General features: G+C 39.2%; 1 protein-coding gene and 1 pseudogene across 3 annotated transcripts in view; both read left to right on the top strand.

Moving 5' to 3' along the window:
- Positions 1–18,334, top strand: part of AR (androgen receptor) — a 141,544-nt gene that overhangs the window by 74,431 nt on the left and 48,779 nt on the right. The gene's annotated exons all lie outside the window — the stretch shown is intronic.
- On the top strand, positions 4,856–5,338 carry LOC308551193 (large ribosomal subunit protein eL21 pseudogene; annotated as a pseudogene). The gene has a single exon. The product of its transcript is annotated as a large ribosomal subunit protein eL21 pseudogene (transcript).

The following is an 18,334-nucleotide window of genomic DNA, read 5'->3' as shown; positions in this document are numbered from 1 at the left end:
GGATTTGGCTTGTGGACTATAGTTTGTTAACCCCTGCTTTAGATGGTTGCTCCTGCGCTTGCAAATCTGCAGAGTAAAATTCACTCTTTGTTGTCTCCTAGTATTTAGTAACTTTCTAAATTATCTAATTTTAAACTTTTTTTTGAGTTGGCCAGTCATAATTTTCATGTCTTGCTTTCACAGAATGCCTGGTCTGGTGGTCTCTATGGCTATGCTTTTTAAAAAAATAAACAGGAAGAAAATAAGCACATCTAGAAATGCTAGAAGAGAATATTTTTTAATGATAATGTAGTAGACCACTCCTCCTTAAAATACCCAGAGGAGAAGTTGAAAATATTTCACATATTTTCTAGATTTCAGTACTGTAAGCATGTGGATAACTATGAATATATATACAAATGAGTTTTGATGGATGCCATATATATTCCACATGGTAAAGAGGAAGGACTTTGGGAACTCTGATACTAAGTGTTATAGAAAAATTCTGTCTCATAAAAAGTAAGGCTCAGGTGGCCAGCTGAGTTATGGATCTGCCAAACAGGGCTACATGAAAACAAGAGGCTTATTTGGGGAACATTGTGGAGTCCAAAGGTAGTTAAGGGAAACCTCATCAGATGTAGCAGGTCCCTTGAGCTGCTATCAGCTTTTTTTGCCTGTCTCCCCTCCATACTGAATTGTACATTATTGTCTTAACTCTATTCTCTGGGATTTTTGGAAGCAGGCTGCTTTCTAGGTAGTAGAACAAGATGCAGTGTAAAAGTTCTAGATCGGGCTCTGGTTCTGCCATTGATTTACCATGTGGCCTTAGGTATGTCGTGTCCTCTATTTGCACCTCAGAACCTCCATCTGAATAATAAAATGGTTGGACTAAATGATCTTGAAGATTTTAACAATAAATCTATAACAATCTAAATCCTTAACAATAAATCTCTAAAATTTTACATACCACAGATGTGCCCATCAGCCAGTGGTTCACTTTATATGCATCAGCCTTGAGAAATACAGACTTGAGTTCAATCCTTAGCTCCAAGACTTAATAGATATGTGACCTTGAGCAAGTCACTTAACTTTTATCTGCTTCCGTGAGGACAGTAATAGCTCACAAGGCTATTCTAAGAACTAAATGATGTGTAACACAGCTCCTGGTGCCCAATAACTTTTGGTTCCTTCTCCCAGAGTGAAGTGTTGGTCATTGGCACACATACACTTATGGTGTCCCCTAAGTAGGCAGAAAGGAAAGGTTGGAGATATTTGTGGCAGCCCCCTGGTTAAAGAAGGCCTTGGTTTGGTGTAAGGTTCTCAGACAAACAGTTCTATACAGTGTTACTTAACTAGTGATTAGAAGCACCAATATATTTGTATAAGAATATAGCAAAGGCCAATCTGTTTCTCTTTCCTGTTCGGCTCCAAGGGCACTATGAGTAACACCCCCCAGACAGCCCAGCAAGCATGGATTCATTACCTTGCCTGAATTCCAGGCTTTGTAATTTAAGGTTTCAGAGCTCTCTGTGTATCTTCTGACCTCTCTGGTAAATTCAGCTACAGGCCAGGAGAAAAGCTAACAAAGGTCATAAATTATCCTCCACGTTCTTCAGCCTTTGGTTTCCCTTGTCCAGCCAAAGGCGTGTCTTAAAGTATGTTAAGGCCAGATTCAATAGAAACCTGAGCCAGCACCTGTGTAAATAAAATTTTGAGGCTTCTTTTCCTGAAGCCGGATGGCTATTTTTTAAACCCAAGCCAGATTATCTTTTATCTAGAGTGCTGTCTCCTACATTCTTAGTGCTTTGGACCCCTTGGAGGAATGTGGTTTGGTTGTAGTGTTTTTGTTCTGTTTGATTTTTGTGGGGGAGGAGACAGTTCTTTCAAAAACAGGCCTTGGTGTGGCCTATGATGCTACTATGTTTAAAATTAAACTCTGGTGATATAACAAAATTCATTCCACTTCCCATAGATTGGCTTTACATCTCTCCACCCCCACCTTCTCAATTTTGAACTTTTTAAAAACCAGCCAACCAAAACCCAGAATGTAACACACCGCTCATCTCTAACTGCTATCCAGATCATCTTTAGATCTTGTTCAAAATCCTATATGGAAACGAGGGTTAGCACTCGACCAAGGGCTTCCAGGGCCCATCAGTACGTGGGTATCCAGTCCTTGAGGTTCCTTAGTTCTGCTCATCTTCAGAATATAGAAAATATTGGGTCTTCATTTGTATTGCTTATGGCTAAAGGCCTCCTACTTCCCACTCTTGTGCAAGGCCTCTTCTACCACCTGACCTGTGTAGCCTCGGTGACTCCTCCAAAAGTCTTCTGTAGCTCATGTCACTTGGAAAATGTTTCCTTTATCCCTTTTTCAGCTTGATGAGGAGCAGCCAATAAGTGCAGATTCAGATTATCATTCCATGGGAACATATATTAGATATAAGAAACAAAAGGAAGGGAGGAGTATTGAGATGTGGAATAATTTTTCACATACCTACTGAGCCCTACAAAAATATTAAAGTGCTCTCTACCCAAAACACCTATTGATATAGTGGTAAAAGACCTGATTTGAATTCAACATTTGTTAACTGTGTGACTTTGGTAAAATGACACCTCTTCCCTGAGCCTTAGTTTTCTCATCTATAAAATGGGGATAGTGATGAGAAATCCCCAGAGAAGTTATAAAGATAACATGAGATAAAGCAACTAGAAGTTTCCTTTCATAGTGTCAGACTCTTGAAAATAAGGTGAACCAAACACTGTTGACACAAATGAAAAATCAGCCCACATCAAATTACAGCATGTTTCCAGGGGTCCCATGATTTCACTGGAGAAATACTAGTGTGCATTAAATATTCTACCTGTTTGGTAGTAAAAATTTTCAGTCAGATGACATATTTCAGAGATAATTCAAAATAAAACAGTTTTTCAGCTTTGTAGATGGCTCATTCCAAAGTACAAAGAGCTAAAAGGAATTGTCTAGAGAGATGATGGGCACCACATAACTTTCTAGGCCCTGTCTCTTACTTAGAGGAAACTCCAGACTATATGTATTTGTATTCTCATAGTCTAATGGCAGGAAATAAGAGCTGAAGTTAAGTCGCATTCACTCATTCATTTTTTCAACAAACATGTACTATATCAGGCCTTGTGTGGACCCAGAGATCAGTATGAGCAAGCCCTAACCTCAGGGAGCTGCAAATTTAATGGGCATGCCCTCCAAGGTCAGCTATAGTTATAATACTGCACATAGTATTTAAGTGCAACAGAAACAGTGTATGGGACAAGAGAGAGAAAAACCTATATCATAGCTCCCCTTACCCATGCTCAAGAAAAACTGTGACCAAGGCACAGTTTGAGGGGTCTATCACCATCAGCAGCTCTGGAAGCCTTATCAACAACAGCAACAAGCAGTAATGATGATGATAATCATAGCAGCTAATATTTACTGAAATTTTTCTATGTCTTAGGCACTAAGTACTTACATAATCTTCACAACAACCCTATGATGTAGTAGATACTTTTACTTCTTTTAGTTTACAATGAGGAAACCAAGGCACAGAAGACTAAGAGTATAGGAAGGGAACTAATTCATCTAAGTTGAGCAAACATTCAGCAGCTATTATATGAAAGCCCTTGTTCTAAGTAAGGGGTGGATTACCTTTTTTTGTCAAGGGCCATTTAGATATTTATAACATCATTCATGGGTCATACAAAATTCTCAACTTAAAAAGCTGTCCAAACACATGCAGCCCCAGAAGAGGGAACCACAAGCTGTGTAGTGCAGAAAACTTCAAACAGGGTACTCAAGGCCAGTCACAAACAGCATCTGACATTGACCTGCACCAGAGAACATCCAATACACTGGGAGTCCTAGCAGGTATACCTAATACATAGAAACAAATCCAAATAGGCAGCCAAAATGGGTAGACTAAAAAACAAGCCTTAAATGAAAGAACAAAAGAATTCTCCAGAAGAAGAGCAAAATGAAATGGAGATAAGTAATCTCTCAGATATAGAGTGCAGTATACTGATCATAAGGATGCTCAACAGCATGAGAAAAGAAATGGAAACTATGAAGGAAATTAAGACTGAAATAGTGGAAATAAAAAAAAACCAACAACATTGGAAGGAATGAACAGCAGGTTAAGGGAAACTGATGATAAGATCAGCGAATTAGAAGACAGCGTAGAAAAAATTTCTCAATCAGAGAACCAAATAGAAAAAAACAATTAAAAAACAGGAGGACAGTTTAAGGGAGCTGTGGGACAACATGAAAAGTAAAAATATTCAAATCATAAGAGTGCCAGAAGATCTAGAAAGTAAACAAAGGTTAGGGAGCCTGTTTAAAGAAATAATGACAGAACACTTCCTTAACCTAGTGAAGGAAAAAGTGACACAAGTTGAAGATGCACAGAGAGTCTCAAGCAAGAAAAACCCAGAGGCCCATATGCAGACTCATCATAATTAAAATGCCAAAAATTCAAGACAAAGAGACAATCTTAAAGGTAGCAAGAGAAAAGCAATCTGTTACCTACAAAGGAGCTCCCATAAGGCTGTCAGCTGATTTCTCATCAGAAATTCTACAGGCCAGAAGGGAATGGCATGAGGTATTCAAGGTAATGCAAAATAAGGATCTGAAACCAGGACTACTCTCTCCAGCAAGGCCATCATTCAAAATAGATGGTGAAATAAAGAGCTTTCCAGACACAAAAATGGCTAAAGGAATTTATCATGACCAAACCAGCATTGCAAGAAATGTTAAAGGGACTGCCATAATAAGAAGTTGAAATAGAATGAGAAACATAGGCATAAAGAAATAAAATGGCACTTTCTTTTGTCTGGAACTGCCATCTTCCAGTAATTTGCCAAAATGACCAACACAAAGGGAAAGAAGAGAGGCACCTGCTATATGTTATCCAGACCTTTTAGAAAATATGAAGTTGTTCCTTTGGCCACATACATGTGCATCTACAAGAAAGGTGATATTGTAGACATCAAGGGAATGCACATTGTTCAAAAAAGAATGCCCCACAAATGTTACCATGGCAAAACCGGAAGAGTCTACAATGTCACCCAGCATGCAGTGGGCATTATTGTGAACAAACAAGTTAAGGGAAAGATTCTTGCCAAGAGAATTAATGTACATATTGAGCATATTAAGCACTCTAAGAGCCAAGATAGCTTCCTGAAACGTGTGAAGGAAAATGATCAGAAAAAGAAGGAAGCCAAAGAGAAAGGTACTTGGATTCAACTGAAGCCTCAGCCTGCTCCATTCAAGGAAGCACACTTTGTGAGAACCAATGGAAAGGAGCCTGAGCTTCTGGAACCCATTCCCTATGAATTCATGGCATAAGTGTTAAAAAAAAAAAAAAAAGAAAGAAAGAAAAAGAAAAAGAAAGAAAGAAAAAAAAAAGACCTCTGTACTGATAAAAATGTTTCTCTTAATTGGGTAGAAGTGTGGTATTCCTTCCCCCCAAAAAATAATTAAAGAAAACTTTGTGTCCTAGAAAGAGAGAGAGAGAGAGAGAGAGAGAGAGAGAGAGAGAGAGAGAGAGAGAGAAAGAAAGAAAGGAAAGAAAGAAAGAAAGAAAGAAAGAAAGAAAGAAAGAAAGAAAGAAAGAAAGAAAGAAGAGAGAGAGAGAGAGAGAGAGAGAGAGAGAGAGAGAGAGAGAGAGAAAGAAAGAAAGAAAGAAAGAAAGAAAGAAAGAAAGAAAGAAAGAAAGAAAGAAAGAAGAAGAAAGAAAGAAAGAAAGAAAGAAAGAAAGAAAGAAAGAAAGAAAGAAAGAAAGAAAGAAAGAAAGAAAGAAAGAAAGAAAGAAAGAAAGAAAGAAAATGACAATGGTAAGTTCCTATCAATAATAACCTTAAATGTAAATGGATTGAGTCCTCCATTCAAAGGACATAAGGTAGCTGAATGGATAAGAAAACAAGACCCAAATATATGCTGTCTACAAGAGACCCAGCTTGGAAGACTCACACAGACTGAAAAATAAATAAGTAAATAAATAAACAAACTAACTTCTGGAGGACTTTAAAGGAGAGATCAACAGCAATACAGTCATTTTAGGGGACTTTAACACCCCACTGACTTTACTGGATAGATTTTCCAGACAAAAAATCAACAAGGAAACAGTGACTCTAATTGACACACTATATCAGATGGATTTAACTGACATTTACAGAACATTTCACCCCAAAGCTGCAGAATATGTATCTCCTTAAGTGCACATGGGACATTCTCAAAAGATAGACCACATTTTAGGACACAAAATAAGTCTCTACATGCTCCAGAAGAATGAAATCAAGCATCTTCTAGGACATTTACACCATGTAATATGATGCATCTGCAATAAAGAAGGATCCCTTACCCTATGAGACAGCGTGGTGGGACCTGGAGAGTATTATGCAGAGTGAAATAAACCAGTCAGAGAAAGACAAGTACCACATGATCTTTCTCATATGTGGAATCTAATGAACAAAATAAACCAATGAACAAAATAGATTTAGAGACATTGAAACATGGAACAGACTGACAAATCTCAGAGGGAAGGGAGGGGTGGATGGGTGGGGAGAGATTAACCCAAGAATGTATAAGCATATATATATAACCCATGGACACAGACAGTAGTGTAGTGAGGTCTTGGGGAAGGGGGTCAATGGGGGAGAAAGGGTGACATCTGTAATACTTTAAACAATAAAGATAAACTAAAAAAATAAAAGTAAAAATTAGCTATGAATAAAGCTCCAATATTTATTGACTTTCGAGTCCTGCCTAAGGTTGCCTTGGCAGGGCCAGACCAAATGATTTGGGGTGCAGTATATGGCCTGCGGGCCAGATGTCATTCCCCACCCCTGTTCTAAGTGCTAGGGAGAAAGAGATGAAGAAAGCAGTCTCAGGCCAGAGGGAACAACAGATAAGTACACAGTGAGGCAAGTTATATTCCAGACCTTCTGCTTGATGTTGGAAACTCAGTGATGAATGAGACAGAGTCCTTCTCTCAAAGATCTCAAATTTTAATGGGAGATATCTATGTGGAAACAAAAAATTAAATACTGATGTGATAAGTGTCATAAGAGAGATAACTGCAAAATGGGAGAGATTATGCAGAAACTGATTCGTTTAAATAAAAACCCAAATAAAATAATTCTGTTAAGAATTATGGAGAAACTAATTAATTTAAATCATAGCCCCAAAAAGGTGTTATCTCATTTCATTCCACCTTGGTTAATTGTTTTCCATTTATCATTATATTCCTAAAATAAATTATCAGTATTTTTCCCCACCCAAGGGTGACAAAATATCACAGGAGGCTGCACCACAGTATAATTAAACTATTCCGTTATCCCATTGCATGCCCACACTTTGACGTTCCTCATCTTTACTCAGCCTTCTGCTTCTGCCTCAAGTGATTTTTCTCCACACCTCTTTATCCTTAAATTATGCTTTCCTTCAAGCCCTCACTGAAAGGCCCCCTCCTCCATGAAGCCTTTACCACATTGAAAGATACTCTACCTTGTCCTGTACTCCTACAGCACTTCATGGGTGCCTCTCTTGTTGTTCTTACCACTTCCTGCTTTATCTTTCAGTAATGTACTTACCCATCTTTTTTGTCCCTGCTAGACCAAGATCCTTAGTAGAAGGTTCACTTTGCTAAAACCATAATTTTATTTTAAATGCATTGGAAACCTCTTCTGGATTGTATTGTGCCTGGTGGTTTTCAACCTTTAATCTTAAACGTGAAATTACATCACCTATTTGGAGATTTATACTTTCTACAAATGGCTTTTATTTTATTTTTTAAATATGTTTTATAGATATTTTTTAGAGATAAAACAGAGGAAAGGGAGAGAGAGAAATAAACATTAATGTGAGAGAAAAATATTGATCAACTGCTTCCTACACACCCCCTACTGGGGATCAAGCCCAAAACCTAGGCATGTGCCCTGACTGGGAATTCAACTGGCAACTTCTTGGTGCATGGGATGATGCTCAGCCAACTGAGTCACATCAGCCAGGGCTTAATGGATTTTTTGAAAAACCACCACCTTAATATAATAACTGGCTAAAATGTGTTTTCATTTTCTCTAGTTCTTGCCCTGATGCATGCATGAATTAAAGAGTTGTAGAGGTTTTTTTTGTTTCCTCAGACCTCTATTTTTGGATGTTTAGATTATTTACATGTATTTGGGTTCCATTTATTTACATTACTTTATTTTTTTCTTTAAAAGTTTTTCTTAGGACCCATTTCCACCAGTGGAAATACTGGGTGAAAAGCAGGGGCTAGGGTTGGGAGCATGTGATGGGCAGATCTTTAAGAATGATAGGTGCATTCAAGGAATTTGAGGGAGGCAGATGGCTATATAGATATAATTATGTGTTATGACTTAAGAATTTATGAAAGGCTCCTCTGCTTGAAAGTATCTTGCCATACATGATCTGTCAGAGTGTCTGAAACTCCCATCATATATGGAACTGTTTTGGAAGACTTTTCTTCCTCGGACATATTCAGCCATTATCAAGAAATATTATTGGAAATTAGGTTGTCAGTATGTCTTTTGGCAAGACTCGGGATGAATAAAACACCAATCTCATAAATTTTGAAAGGGTAGGGGATTCAGGACAGGTTCTGAACATAAGGTACTTATATGGAATAGGAAGGCATAGATAGAGCAACAAAGTAGCAAGCTCTGAGAAGCCAAGGGTCAACTTAAGAGGGAAATAGAGGAAGTGTTGTGAAAAGAGATGAACAGGTTCCTCATACTTAACAAGACTTAGAATTGCTTTGGGTTTGTGGGTATAACAGAAGCAGTGAGATCACTCTATAATAGGAGAGGTGAATGAGTTCTGGGCAACCAATAGTTGACTTTAGATAAAATTGTAGGGGTCAAGGCCTGAGGAGACATCCAGGCCCAAATCAGTTTCTACGGACATCAGAAAACCATGATGGGTTGGGATATCAGAAAACCAGCAGGGTCAAAACTCAGGGCAGCATGACAGACTCAGCACATACAAGTAAGTTCACACACATCGTCACAAAGGATTACAACTACTGATGCAGGATAGAGACCAGCTGCCACTGCCCTGTTCAATGGGCAGATTTTTTTTTAATTTTAAATTTTTTTTATTTTTCAATTACAGTTGGCATTCAATATTATGTTAGTTTCAGGTGTACAACATAAGTGTATAATCAGTATTTCAGGTACCCACCTGGTGTTACTGTAGTTAGCTAGTTATTAATAGAAAGACAGCAAGGGAAATCAGATCTTAAGTATGGTTAGCTGGGAGTGTGAGCCAGTTTGCTTTACCAGGAAATTACAGCTTCACATCCCCATCCCATTCCCCCAAAGATCACCATGAGAAGGGATGGAACAAAGGGGTAAGCACATGTGCAATGTAAGTCAAAATAGTGCAGGGGGAGGTACTTGACCATAGAGGACTGTCATTCTACCCTGGGAAGAATATCATCGGCCCAGGAAAGCTTGGGAAGATGATTGATTATTTTGAAAAAGCTCCTGGTTATAATCCCAGAAAACAAAGAGTTCCACCCTCCCCCTCTCTCCTCCCCCATCAGGTCAGGTAACACACTTGCCAGTTCATTCCTGTGCTCTCCCCATGCTGGGAACACCTGGCCATCCAGATCTAGCAACTCCCAGGGCCCACAGCAGACCACATGGGCTCCAAAACGAGAGCTTTAATATGAAATAGAAACTCTGGACAATGGCCTTTGTCTTGGCCTTGCTGAAAGTAAAGTTGAACTTTTTCCATGGCAGGACAGGCGGAGGTGTGATGTTGGGAACTCAAGAGGGAAACTCCTTTGATTTTGATTCACAAATAAATCGCCTTGCCACACCACAATCTCCCAGTGCATGGATCTGTGAAATCCTTTTCTCGGGATCCCATGGAAGAGCTTAATTTCAACCAACATTTGATGAGCCAGCCAGGAGGAGGGAGAAGATGTGGGCTGGGATCCTGGTGAGAACTGGAATGCCACCTCCTTGGGCTTGGAGTTCTATTCTTCATTTCTCTCTCTCTCTCTCTCTCTCTCTCTCTCTCTCTCTCTCTCTCTCTCTCTCTCTCTCTCTCTCCCCTCTACTGCTTCCTATATGGGCTTTCTGCTTCCTTTTGGCTGTGGTCCCTGCTGCCACTTCAGACTCAGATCCAGGACCAACTTCATGGGTCCAAGTGGGCTGAGCAGCCTCAGCTGCCCCTAGCCCAGCAAGCAGTGAGGGTGAGGCACACTTTTTGTCAGCCCACCCCCAGGTCCTTTTGACAGCAACAGCTGGAGAGAAACAAAGTGACCACACTTTGTTCTCAGTGCCACCTCTGCAGGCCTTACCTCCCCTTCTCGCCGTGTGGGAGGCCTCCAGTGCACTGAGTGTTAGCGGTGTGCTGGAAACTGGTGCTGATTTTGTGGGATTTTCTCCAAGGGCACGAATCCTGGAGCATGCCCCAGATTCCCTTCCCCATTTGCAGCAGCTGCATGCCCAACTCAGTACACAAAAGGGGGGACCTCTTGCTGCCGCTGCCACCAAGCCTAGGCAAGCTGTGCACATGTGCATGCAGCTCCTGTCCACTTTTGCTTCTCTCCACCTCCATCCCAGCTTACTAGGGTCCCAGGAGCAGCCAGCAGATATGTGCTGCTAACCCCAGGGGACTTACTGCATGGCTTCAGCCCAGGAGCTTGCAGCATGCATCTCCCAGCCTCATTCACTGCTCCAGCCCCATGGCTCCACTCACCACTAACTCTGAGTCCTGCCAAGCCACAGCCTCAGGCTCTTGTTTCCCTCCACCTCCACTCTGATCACTTGCCTGCTCTGCAACTTGGGGCTGAGCCCCATGTGAGATGGGGTAACAGAGAAAGTCCCCGGCTCATCTGCCCCAGAGTCCAGATCCCTGGTCCAACAGGGGCTGCCACCCGAACCAGAACACCCATCTGGGGCTCTGCAGTAGCCACACAGACAGAAGCTGGGTATATCACAGCTTCTGCAAATACAACTGCTTGCCAGTGTCTCTAGGGTAACAAAACCCCCAGTCCTCATTAATGCTTTAATAGGTATACCTAATAAGTAAAAAATCCTCAGATGTAAGTGCTCACTGATCTTGGAGACTGACTAAATATTTGTTAATCCTTCCCTAGAGAAGCCAACACAATTTGTCCCAGGGCTTGGGATGTTCATCTCTGTATGGTCGGCTAATTCTCAGGACAATTTAACTGGGACTCTCCCTTCCAAATGTTATTGGTTGAAATTAAGCTCTTCCAAGGGGTCTCGAGAAAAGCATTTTATGTATACACACATGGTAGATTGTGGTGTGGCAAGGTGATTTATTTGTGATGCAAAATCAAAGGAGTTCCCCTCCTGGGTTCCCAGTGTCCCATCTCTGTCCATCTCATCTCTATCCTGCTATGGAAAAAGTTCAACTGTGTTTTCAGCAAGGCCAAAACAGAGGCCAGTGTCCAGAGTTTCTGCTTGATATTAAAGCTTTCCTTTTGGAGCCCACATGGTCTGCTATGGGCCCCTGTAGCTGCTAGATTCGAATGGTCATATGTCCAGGGGTGGGAGAGCACACAAATTAATGGGCATAAGTGTTTCCGGGTGGGCAAGGGAGACAGAGAGAGAGAGAGAGAAAGAGAGAGAGAGAGCTCTTTGTCTTCTGGGATTATAACCAGGAGCTTTTTCAAAATAACCAGTCACCTTCCCAAGCTTTCCTGGGCCCAATGATCTTTTCCCCAGGCTAGACCAACAGTCCTCTATGGTCAAGTACCTACCCCTGAGCCATTTGGAATTCTACTGCACATGTGTTTATCCCTTTTGTTCTATCCCTTCTCCCAGTGATCGGCAGGGAATGGGATGGAGGTGTGAAGCTGTAATTTCCCAGTGAAGCAAACAAGCCCAGGCTCCCAGCTGACCATGCTTAACAATGTCCGACTTTCCTTGCTCTATTCCTATTATAACTAGCTAATTACGGTAACACTGGCACTGTATATAGTTATTGCAATATTATTGTCTATATTCTCTGTTCTGTACTTTACATCCCAGCAACTATTTTGTAACTACCAATTTGTACTTCTTAACCCCTTCCTTTTTCATCCAGCCCTCCCAAACTCCCTTCCATCTGGCAGATTTTTTAGAATTTCAGGCTCATTTGAGGTATTGGAGGGAGGAGGGTGGCTATATTTATCTATTGGTTGACTTGCTGACATGCTTTGAGGATGTGGCTTCCAGATACTCAGGTATACTTGTTGAGGTGAAGACTGCAGTATCTATTGCAAAACTGTAAATTCTATATGGAAAAAGAAATAGGCCTCCCAAGTCAGAATAAAACATATAACCCCATGTGGCTGAGGATAGTGGGGCTCTGTAAGAAGTCGGGCATCATTATCCAGTTCTACCCCATAAGGTCTCTTATGCCCCTTTTTTACTCAATTTCTCTTACTTTAATTCTTACTGCTACCACCCACTCACTTTCCACCCCCTCTTCACCTGGAGTATACCTATAGATCACAATCTTAGGGTTCCCAGAACACAATAGAGATGAGGTCTCATTCAATGAAATGCATATTAGTAAATACTGAGGAAGAACAAACTGGAAATCCAGTATAGAAAATAAAAATAGGATTCTATTCTTTGAAATCTCAGATAAAACAATAAAGAGCTTTCTTTGGGCATTAGATGTCTTTCCATAAGGTAGCTCCATTTTAGCCATGTCAGCTTGGCTCAATCTTCACTTGGTAACCCTTCTTTCTTGTTTGTTAACCCATCCACTATGCTCCTATAGGTTCTTAGAGAAATGCCAAAAATTTACACACATATTCCATAAGAGGAAGGCCATTCTCTAATAGCAAGCTTGTTTATTATGATGCTGTGGACATTTGACATCCATGTTGCTGGGAATACCAGTGAGTGACCTGACCCCACTTTGGAGCAGAATGTAATTGCTATTTTGCCTCAAGGAGACATTTACTGTTGTAAGAAATATAACTCCAGAGATTGCAGACTCACACCAGAGAATATGTACAGAAATGAATACTACATATAAACCTTCCTCTGATGAGCTTCAGAAATGTTTAAAACAGTATGTGGTTGATTAGGCCTTAAGAAATTTATTTGACCTCTCTAAGCCTATTTCTTCACTTTTAAAATGGAGGTAATATTGTGGTTAAAAAGGCCAAATAAATTGATGCTTTAGAAAACTGTATAAACTGCAAAGTGGCATATTAGTATTTGTTTCTAGTTTCTACAGGATCTCCTTATAATCATTCAGGAGAGTCATGGCTATTATTAAATAAATAGTTGCCTCTGAACACCCTAGAACACTTTGCAAAGAGTTGCTTATGAGGGAAACAGCTTTACTTGCAAATCACTCCATGATTTACATGTTTTCTATGTACACAGCTTATTAATACTAATAAGACACACCAGAATGACTAATTATTTGAAGTACTTCTCAGGGCTCCTGAAAGTGAATTTTATCTTCACCCAAAATATTCTATTGCAAAGAGAACCACCAAATTGATTAACAACATGTCCAACCACTTTTCATGATGTAGGGGCAGGCATATATAATTTTATTTATAGAGATAATTATTGTCTCTGAGCAAATGAGAAGTATAGTAGCCAGAAAATGGCCAAGAGAGGCCATGAGGATTGCCTTCTCATCACAGCTCATCTTTGGGTCTTAGGTGCAAAGTTAACAAAAGCCTATGCAGATAAGTTGCAGTGTTTATGGAAAAGGCAAAACTTGCTCCAAGAGCCAGCCCTTGTTTCATTGCCTAGTGTTTTTGATTCCTAGCAGACATGACTTTGTTCTGGGATTTTGGTAACAGGAGAGTTTTCTAAGGGGCTGTATACAAATTGAGGAAGAGAGGAAATATTAACTGGAATGAATCCGTATATTGTAAATTATAAATATAGGTGTGTGTTTTTTACAATTTTATCACCCTCACATTTTATCTGTTTTCTTCAATGGAGCTGTCTTCCTGCCTTTAATATGTTTGCTTTGAGGTCCTGGGCATTCCTGCCTGGCTAAAACATGAACCTTGTGAAATTGCTTCCAAAGTCCTTTTCTTTGTTTTCTCTTTATGCCCGAACTGCCAGGGTCAGAAGTGGTTGTGGTAGACTGACAGTGAGGTGACAGCAAGCTGAGCTTTGTCCTTTGACCTCCTTTGACCCATTCCATTCATCATCCAAGAGGCTCCAAGCCAGCATTCCACATATCAGCCTCACCAAACTCACTAAGGACTGAAAGGGAACCAGGATTTCAAACAGCCATTAAGGAGGTAAAGAATAAGACTTAGGATTTATAAAACTATGGTGATTCTTTTCACTCCAGAAAGATACTACTCTTCTTTAGGAAACTATCAAAAACCTCATGATATTCCAGGATCTGAGCTGCTTCCTTAAAAAGCATGTTACAGAGAGGTTTCTTGGCCAACAAAATATTAAAAGATCATTTATTCATGCATTCAATTAATGTATATTGAGAATGTTTCATCATACCAGAAACTGGAATGATGAAAAAGAATAAGCTTTATATTTGTCTCTTTCACAATCTAATGAGGAAGATAGTCACTTTCATTTTATAATGACCTATTACATTTCCTATACTGCTGTATGTCTTCACATGGTAATGACACAAAGGCATGATTGAAAAGTAGAGAGAGGACAAGGGAAGGAGGACAGAGTGTGGGTCTAGCCACTCTCAAGGATCCATTTTGCAATACTGGGAATGCAATTTCAAAGGTCTATTTTGACATCTCACCATATCCCACTGTAGATAACAGAATCTTGCAGTAATAAAACAGTGACAGAATGAAAAGAACACAATGAGAAATTGAGAAAGGTTAGTTTATGTTCTTTTAGAAAAGAGTGCTTCATGCATGCATCATGGCAGAGTAAAATCAGACTAGAGAAAAGAAAGCCAGCATGTGACCCCAGACAATTCACTGAAACTCTCTGGACTTGTTTCTGCATCTTCAAAGCTGTTAAATGGTGTTTGCCCTTTCTACTTCATAGGTATGTTGTGAGATGAAGTATGGGAAGGGATTTGCTAATGTTAACATATTTTACAAATATAAAAAGATTGCTATTAGGACCTTATAAAGGTAGACCTGCACTCATTAATGACTTGTTGTATCTTTTTTTTTTTTTTTTTTTAATATATCTTTACTGATTTCAGAGAGAGGAAGGGAGAGGGAGTAGTCATTGATCGGCTGCCTCCTGCAAGCCCCTGACTGGGGATCAAGCCCGCAACCCGGGCATGTGCCCTGACCAGAATCAAATCATGATCTCCTGGATCCTAGGTCGATGCTCAACCGCTGAGCCACGCCCGGCTAGGCAACTTGTTGTATCTTTAAAGACCTCTGCATGCTTTTAAATTAGATCATTTATGCTACAACTTATAGTGCACTCTTGATTTCATTTTCTGACTCCTCTCCTAAAGAGTAAGAATTATTGGCATCAAAAGGCAAACTAAGATTATTTTTAGATATAACCCACTTACCACAATATTCACCCTTTTTAAGTGTGAAATTTCAGTGTTTTGTAGTATGTTCAAGAAGTTGCACAATCACCACTATCTAATTCCAGAATATTTTCATCATCTTGAAAAAATAACTTGTACCCGTTAGCACTTATTCCCAATATCCCCTCCTCTTACACCCTAGCAATCACTACTATACTTTATGTCTCTCTGGATTTTTCAGTTCTGGACATTTTATATAAATGGAATAATACAGAAATGGTCTTTTGTATCTGAATCACTTAGCATAATATTTTAAAGGTTAGTCCATGTATTAGTATGTATCAGTACTTCCTTCATTTTTCTGTCTGAATAATTGCTGGACTATAGGGTAACAATACGTTTAATTTTTTGAGGGACAAATTGTTTTTTATAGCTACTGCACCATTTTACATTCACATCAGCAGCATATGAGGACTTGAATTACTCCACATCCTTGCCAAAATTTTATTATCTGTTGTTGTTGTTACAATTATTATTCCCATCCTAATGGGTGTGAAAAAGTATTTCATAGTGGTTTTGATTACATTTTCCTAATGACTAATGATGTTGTATATCTTTTCATGTGGTTGTTGGGTAATTGTATATCTTCTATAAAAAATACTATTCATATCCTTTGCCCATGTTTTAATTGGATTATTTCATTTTTATTATTGACTTAAATGTGTACTTTATGACTTCTGGATGGAAGTCGCTTATCAGATATATGATTTGGCAGCATTATCTCCCATTCTGGAAGTTGTCTTCATTTTTTATGATTAAAGAACAAAATTGTTAATTTTTTGACTTTATTTTTGACACTATAACAGATGTCCCCATTTCACCCACCTTTGCCCACGTTCACACAGCCTCTGTCCTGCCATCCCTCTGGCCATCACCACACTATTGTCTGTGCCTATAGGTTATACATATATGTTTATACATATATGTTCTTTGGCTAATCCCTTCACCTTCTTTCATCCAGTCCCCCACTTCCTTCTGACATCTGTCACTCTATTCCATGTATCCATGCTTCTGTTTCTATTTTGTTCATCGGTTTAATGTGTTCAATAGATTCCACATATAAGTGAGATTGTATTATATTTGTCATTCCCTGACTGGATTTTCACTTAGCATAATAATCTCCAAGTCCATTTACACTGTCCCAAAAGGTAAGATATCCTTCATTTTTACGGCCACATAGTATTCCATTGTGTAAATGTACCATAGTTTTTTTAAAAAATTTATTTTTATTGTTGAAAATATTATAGATGTCCCCTTTTTTCCCCATTGGCCCCTTCCACCCACACCCCCCCCCCCCCACAGGTCTTCACCACACTATTGTCTGTGTCCATGAGTTATTCATATATGCATATAAATTCTTTGGTTAATCTCTTCCCACCCACCTCTGCCTTCACTCTGAGATTCCTCAGTCTTTTCCATGATTCTATGTCACTGAATCTATTTTGTTCAGAAGTTTGTTATGTTCTTAAGATCCCACATAAAAGTGATATCATGTGTTATTTGTCTTTCTCTGCCTGCCTTATTTCGCTTAGCATAATATTCTCTAGGTTTATCCATACTGTCCCAAAGGATTAGAGACCCTTCCTTTTTACAGCTGCATAGCATTCCACATCCACTCATCTACTGATGAACACTTGGGCTGTTTCCAGATCTTAGAGGCATATATATATCATCTGTTTCCAGATCATAGAGGCATATATATTCTTGCTGATGGTGTTTCAGGATTCTTAGGATATATTTCCAGAAGGGAGATCATTGGGTGACATGAAAGTTCCATTTTTAATTTTTTGAGGAAACTCCATACTAGTTTTCACAGTGGCTGCACCAGTCTGCATCCCCACCAACAAACCACATACTCGCCAACACATGTTTGTTGATTTATTGATGGTAGCCATCTGGAAAGTGTGACTATGTCATTGAGGTTTTAATTTTCATCTCTCTGATGATTAGTGACATTGAGCATTTTTACATATGTCTACTCACCATCTGTATGCCCTCTTCAGAGAAGTTTCTATTCAGGTCCTTTGCCCATTTTTAGTTGCATTTTTGTCTTCCTGTTGCTGAGTTGTATAAGTTCTTGATATATTTTGGAGATTAACCCCGTATCAGAAGTATCATTGTCAAATGTGTTCTCTCACACAGTTGGGTTCCATTTTCATTTTGACGGTGGTTTCATTTGTGGTGCAGAAGCTTTTTAGTTTGATGTAGTCCCATTTGTTTATATTTTCCTTTGTTTCTCTTTTCCTAGTAGATATGTCAGCAAAAATACTCCTGTGTGAGATGACTGAAATTTTACTGCCTGTTTTCTTCTAGAATTTTTATGGTTTTGCTGCTTACATTTAAGTCTTTTATCCATTTTGTGTTATTTTTGTGTATGGTGTAAGTTGATGGTTTAGTTTCATTTAATTCCATGTACCTATCCAATTTTCCCAGCGTCATTTATTGAAAAGACTGCCTTTACTCCATTGTACGTTCCAACTGTTCTTTCTCAATATTGCTGAAGATATTCAGCGTCCATTTTGGTTTCATATAAATTTTTCGAATATTTGTTCTAGATCTATGAAATATGCCACTGGTATTTTAATAAGAATTACAGTGAATCTATAGATTGCTTTGGGTAGTATTGATATTTTAATGATATTTATTCTTCCAGTCCATGAACATGGTATATGTTTTCACTGATTTGTATCTTCCTCAATTTCTTTCCTCAATGTTCTATAGTTTCCAAGTTCAGGTCTTGACCTACTCAGTTAAATTTATTCCTAGGTACCTTATTTTTTTGGTTGCAATAGTAAATGGGATTGTTTTCTTAGTTTCTCTTTCTGA

This window comes from Miniopterus schreibersii (assembly GCF_964146895.1).
Source record: "Miniopterus schreibersii genome assembly, chromosome: X".
In the NCBI taxonomy this organism is placed as follows: domain Eukaryota; kingdom Metazoa; phylum Chordata; class Mammalia; order Chiroptera; family Miniopteridae; genus Miniopterus; species Miniopterus schreibersii.
This window is presented reverse-complemented; position numbering and strand designations above follow the sequence as displayed.